The sequence below is a fragment of the Myotis davidii genome, unplaced genomic scaffold, assembly GCF_000327345.1.
Source record: "Myotis davidii unplaced genomic scaffold, ASM32734v1 scaffold648, whole genome shotgun sequence".
Classification (NCBI taxonomy): domain Eukaryota; kingdom Metazoa; phylum Chordata; class Mammalia; order Chiroptera; family Vespertilionidae; genus Myotis; species Myotis davidii.
Genome location: NW_006299603.1, coordinates 165803 through 172799, shown reverse-complemented (window position 1 = coordinate 172799; position 6997 = coordinate 165803).

The following is a 6997-nucleotide window of genomic DNA, read 5'->3' as shown; positions in this document are numbered from 1 at the left end:
GGGCCCTGCGCCTGCTGCCTCCACTATCTCTCTCCGTCCGTCCGCACGCTCGGGAGGGGCCCTGCCTGAGGAGCGGGCGCAGCACGCGCTTTATCTGCAGGATTGCGTTCGGAGGCCAGGGGAGCCCCTCCCTGTGAAAAGCGACAGCGCACAGGCCCCGGGCTACGCGGTGAATGAACGGTCCAGGCCTGGACGCGTCTGATGGGACCCCTGACTGTGCGCCCTCCTCTGCTCCTGTTTCCACCTCCTTCTGCCACGGTCTGCACCACCCAATAGCCTCCTCAGCCTTAATGCATAATGATTTCTTAACATCTTTTTTCCAAACCCCAACCTGTCTACCTCCTGTTAATTAGCTCATGATTTTTTGAAAAATGAGGACGTGAATTGAAGGGGAGATGGATGCCCGAATAGACGTGTGTGATGGTGATGGGTCTGTAGACCAGCAACACTCGGAGCATTTGAATGACTATCCGGTTGGGCTCAGAGAGGGTCCGCAGGCCTGCCAGGGAGGAGTTAGGGTTGCTGCCCAGGGGATCTCAGAGGTGACAACGCTGGAGGCCAAGAAGTTCCTTGGAGGGACAGTCAAGCAGAGGCTGTCAGCGCTGCTGCTCCTGTGACATGGGGGCACTGAGAAAGACAGGGAAGGAGGAGGATGGTTCAGACAGTATGTGGGCCATCCTGACCCAGGATGAGTAGGGTGAGGTCATTAGGTCATTGGAAGGTAGACATATGCCATTGAACAAAATGTAATTGCATTTTGTTGATTTTGAAGTGATAGTAGGTATGTCTGCAGCAAACTACCCAATCTGGTAGCCGGGCTCCCAAATGCAAGGTGAGCAGAAGACATGTGGCCCAGCTCTCAAGAACCCTAATAACTGGAACAAGGAAACTCGCCAGCGCTGCGAGACTGTAACAGAGGACTGGAAACCAGCCTCTGGGGCCAGGTGGAACCCTGCGCTAGCACCTGAAGAGCAAGTGCAACCACAGGTGGGAAGGGGGTGGGGGGATGGGTGGCAAGCAGAACAGTGAGAGGGCAGAGTCCAGATGAGCTGCAGAGGCGGGCGCAGGATGCACCCGGTACTCCAGCCCCAGGCAGGCTGGTGTGCGGCCAGATGAGGGTGAGTGACGGCAGATAAGGTCCCAGTGAGAGTCCAGGCCGATGGCTCAGGTCCTTGTGGCACTGCTCCCGTGACACTAGGCCTGGAGCTTTGGCAGAAGGCAGAATCTAAAAGGTCTGAGCATCTGCTGAAAGAGTCTGTGCATAATGAAATGGATAGATTCTTTGAGAACAGACACAGACAGTATGAGCTAAACCTGATGTGAGAAAAGAAAGCAAAAGTACAGAGGGCTCCATGACAGAAAATGTACCCTGACCCTGGGCTGGAGACTTGCTAGCTGAGGGGCTTTAGGGGAGCTGTGTCAGCTTTCCATGCCCACTTCCTCGAACACAGTGGTTCTCAACCTGTGGGTCGCGACCCCTTTGGGTGCCGAACGACCCTTTCACAGGGGTCGCCTAAGACCATCGGAATACACATATATAATTACATATTGTTTTTGTGATTAATCACTATGCTTTAATTATGTTCAATTTGTAGCAATGAAATTGGGGGTCACCACAACATGAGGAACTGTACTTTAAAGGGTAGTGGCATTAGGAAGGTTGAGAACCATTGCTCTAACATGTGAGGACAGTACTAGTGCCACTCAGGATCCAACAAGCCAATAGATATCACACATTTGACACAAGTCCTGGCACGTAATATGTATATTTAACTAAGAGAGAAAGAACACGTAGCAAAAGGAGTGAAAGAATAGTGAGACAGAATGTAAGCTATATGAGGACAGAGGGATGTTTTTTCTATTTGGTCCAATGCTGTATCCCCAGTACCTTGAGTAGTGACTGGCACATATTACACCCAATAAATAGTAGGTGAATAAATAAGTGAATAAATGAACAGAATCAGTACAGTTTATCCTAGAATCTAATGAAAGAGAGAATTTCAAAGGTGACCATATGATTATCAAATGTGAGATCCATATTTTTCTGCATTTTACATATATGGTCATGCTTTTTATTACCATGATTCTGGGAGATACTAGAACCTGTTTCTCTTTTATTTGGAGACAAAACAAAGCAACTTATTTGCTCAAATGTATGGACAACTTGATAACACAGATCACATGAATGCAGATGGCCAGTGTCTAGGAAGTAAGAGGAAGTAACTGGCTCTGTTGAGGGGGGTCACGGTGACTTTCAGGAGGGCAGAGTGGAGGGTGAGCCGACACCAGATGGCATGTCTCCCGGGTCGGCTCCAGGATCACTCAGCTCTGTTCTGTCTCCAGCATTGGTAGATAAGGACGGAGGTCTGAGCCACTGTTCTTGGGAAACAAATATCCCTTACTGCCCATCTCTGCAGGCAAGCTGTGGACTCAATGTCATGTATTTACAAATGCTAAGTGAAGGGCCACTGGGGCAGTTTCTTGTTTAGTAGGGCTGGTCTAATTTAAACTTCTAATTTCTTATGCTCATTCTTTGGAGTGAATAAAACATCTCTGCATTTGTGCTGGTGCAACCACATTTAGTGCACCCCCTCCCTGATCCTCACCCTGACTTCATCCCCTGACTCACTTGCAGCTTACGTAGCTACCCCACCCCAGCTGTGTCATCCCTTCTCCACTGCTGTTTCACCTTCTGTGCCGATATGGGCTCCTCCATCCTCTACCTGACTTCCTGCTTTCCCTTGTTAATGTCTTTGTCACCATGACTTGGGGCTCCTGAAACCACTTCCACGGGGCATCCCTGTCTTCTTCCCTAGCCGAGTCCTTTTTACCATAGCCTTAGGTTTAGGGATTCACAGTCTTCTGGCTCAAGCTCAGCTCACTCCACAATGGAGAAAAAAATACAGAGCAGCCAGCACAAACCTCAAAATATCCTCAAAAGCAGCAGCCAACCACGCAGGCTTTCCTTCCTGCGTGTGGTCTTTAAAAGGATCTGTGCTGCTTTTCATTAAAGCAGTTGCACCCTGGATTTTTACTGTTTCTTTTTCCCAGAGACTATGTTGATTCCTTGAGCTAAGGTGGACTAGCATCTGCTCTCACAGCTTCAGCTTTCCCTGGCTGGGTGAAGGGCGCCTGCATCTAGGCACCTCTGCATGTCCATGGGAGGAATTCAGAGGACAGAGAGGCCGAGAAGCCTCCTCCTGCCTGAGGGGAAGCAGGGTCTCTGAGACACTGCTGGGCGCAGTGGGAGAAATGCCCGGCCTGCTTCCCATGCACGGGAGCTTTAATCAGCACTGTGCATGTCAACACAGATAGGTTTATGTGGTAATACTGCAGGTGAAGAGTGATTTACATTAATATTTTCTTTTAAGTAATTTAATAAACTCAAAGACAAGAATATATCCTGTTCGTACTTGTATTCCAAACTTGCTTCACTCTGAGCCTGCACAGAGTGAGGGGCCAATGTAGGTTCTGGAATACATTAGCAAATGCAGTGTCCCTTGTGATGGATGATATTGTATTTTTTTGGAATTCCTTTATGTCCAAGGGCAAACTTGGGCAAGATGGTTTTCTATCATCTAAAACCATCCTACAATCAAGTAACTGAATAAAGCTAGTGAAGTAATCAGGACAACTAGCCACAGATGATAAATCGCCGATCTAGAAATCAACAATTACTCTTTTCAAGACAGCTGCATTCTTTAAATTAGCAGATAATTTGTTGTTACCTTCATAAACCTCCTGGCACATAATTAGGAAGAAATCCATGGAACACACAGAGGAGGTGTGGAAACTGCAGAATGATTAGCCTGTCACACAACGGAAGAGAACATGTCCCCAAAGGTTTCCACCTTCTTTCTCTTGGGTGCGTTATGTGATTGGAGAATAGGGATTTGGGCAAGACTTTGTTGAATACACCGGAAAAAACTCAAAATGGATAAAAAATTTCAATATAAGTCACAAAACCATAAAAATCCTTGTAGAAACGTAAGCAGTAAAATCTCAGACATCTCTCGCAGCAATATTTTTGCCTATATGTCTCCACAGGCAAGGGAAACTCAGGAAAAGATAAACAAAAGGGACTACATCAAACTAAAAAGCTTCTGCACAACAAAAGAAACCATCAACAAAATGAAAAGAGAACCCACTGTATGGGAGAACATATTTGCCATTGATACATCTGATAAGGGGTTAATTTCCAAAATATATAAAGAACTTACACAACTCAACATCAGGAAGACAAATAATTCAATTTAAAAATGTGCAGCCCAGCTGGTATGGCTTAGTGGCTGAGCACCCACCCATACACCAAAAAGTCACAGGTTTAATTCCAGGTCTGTGGGAATTAAATTTAATTTCCTGGTTGTGACCTTGATCCCTAGTAGGGGGCGTGGAGGAGGCAGCTGATCGATGTTGATGTTTCTCTCTCATTGACATTTCTATCTCTCTCCCTCTCCCTTCCCCTCTCTCTAAATAAATAAAAAACATATTTTTAAAAATGTGCAGAGGACCTGAATAGACACTCCTCCAAAAAGGACATACAGCTGGCCAATAGACATATGAAGAAAATGCTCAATATCACTAATCATCAGAGAGATATGCAAATTAAAACAACAATGAGGTATCACCACACACCTGTAAGATGGCCACTATCAATAAATCAACAAACAAGTGCTGGCAAGGATGTGGAGAAAAGGGAAACCTTGCGCACTGCTGGTGGGAATGCAGTTTATTTTTGTGCATCTGTTTATTCTGCAGCCACTGTGAAAAACAGTATGGAATTTCCTCAAAACATTAAAAATGGAACTGTCTTTTGACTCAGCAATACCACTTCTGGTTATATATCATAAGAATCCCGATATGCCAATCAGAAAAAAATATATGCATCACTATGTTTACAGCAACATTGTTTACAAGAGCCAAGATCTGGAAATAGCCCATGTGCCCATCAGCAGATGCGTGGTTAAGAAAGCAATGGTACATTTACACAATGGAATAGTACATGGCTATGGGAGAAGGAGGAGGAGGAGGAGGTGTTGGGGGCCAGATGTAAGTTGGCAAGGTCCTTGCACCTGAAGGGGCTAGCAAGGCTGGGCCCCTTACCCACACAGTTTTCATACAGAAGGTAAAGAAAGCCAGAAACCTGCTTTTAGCAGTGAGGTCTCAGCTCCAGTGACCCCTCAGCCCGGCTCAACCCTATCAGGCTGGCCCTGACAAGGAGGAAGAGGAGAAGGAAGAGGAGGAGGAGGAACTTTTACCCTTTGCAACAGCATGGATGGAATGGACCCGGAGAGTATCATGCTAAGTAAAACTAGCCAGTCAGAGAAAGACAAGTACCATATGATCTCACTAATATGTGGAATCTAGTTAACAAAATAAACTGAAGAACAAAATGGAACCAGAAGCATGGATACAAGGTATAGACTGGCCCATGCCTAAGGGGAGGCGTGTGGGGGTGACTGGCTATAGAAGGTGTAGGGATTAGCTAAAGAACATACCATATATGCATAGCCCATGGACACAGACAATAGTTTGGTGAAGGCTAAGGAAGGGGGGTGTAGGGATGGGTGGAAGTGGGCAAAGGGTATGAAATAGGGTAACACTTGCAATTATATCAACATTAAAAATTTTAATAAAGAAGTACTGTAAAACTACAGAGCAAGATAATGTTGTTGACCTGGAACTTCATTGCTGAGTTAACAAAATATTTGATTGCGCTGATGTGACAACCCTAACACTTAATAAACAACCATCTGTGAATATTCATTCATAGAGAGGAGAAATCTCTATGTTTACTGGTTGATCTCTTCCCACCCATCTTCCCCTTCCTTCCCTCTGAGGTTCAACAGTCTGTTCATCAGTTTATTTTGTTCATTAGATTCCACATATGAATGAGATCATGTAATATTTATCTTTCTCTGACTGACTTATATTGTTTAGCATAATACTCTCCAGGTCCATCCATACTGTTGCAAGTGGTAAGAGTTCTTTTTTTAATTTTTATTGCCATTTTGCAAATGGACCATGGCTTTTTTGTCCATTCTTCTACTGATGGGCACTTAGGCTGTTTTCAAATCTTAGCTTTTGTAAATTGTGCTATAAATACCCAGAAGTGGGATTGATGGATCATATGGTGGTTCTATTTTTTGAGTACACTCCATACTGTTTTCCATTGTGGCTGTACCAATTTACATTCCTAAAAGCATGTACAAGGGTTCCGTTTCCCCACATCCTCACCAGCTTTTATTATCTAGTCTTCTTTATAATTGCCACTCTAACTCACTGTGGTTTAGTTTGCATCCCCCTCGTGAGTAGTCATATTGAACATCTTTTCATTAACTTTCTGTCTTCTTTGGAAAAATGTCTATTCAAGTGTTCTGCCCACTTTTTAATCAGATTGGTTATCTTTTTGCTGTTAAGTGGTATGAATTCTATATATATTTTGGATATTAGCCCTTTATCAGATGTATCACTGTAAAATATATTATCCCATGCAGTGGGCTCTCTTTTCATTTTGTTGACGGTTTCTTTTACTGTGCAGAAGCTTTTTATTGTGATGTAATCCCATTTGTTTATTTTCTCCTTAGTTTCCTTTGCCCTAAGAGATGTATTGGTAAAGATTGCTATGAGAGATGTCTGAGGTTTTTGTGTTTATGATTTCTCCCAAGGTTTTTATGGTTTCATGACTTATATATAAGTCTTTTATCCACTTTGAGTTTATTTATGCGTATGGTGTAAGTTGGTGGTCTAATTTCATTTTTTTGCATGTACCTATCTAATTTTCCCAAAACCATTTATTGAAGACTGTCTAGACTCCATTGTATGCTCTTGCCTCTTTTGTCAAATATTAATTGAGCATATTGGTTTGGGCCAATTTCTGGACTCTCTGTTCTATTCCATTGATCTATACGCCTCTTCTTGTGCCAGTACCAGGCTTCTTGTTCTTGTGCCAGTACCAGGCTGTTTTGAGTACAGTGGCTTTGTAGTATAACTTGAT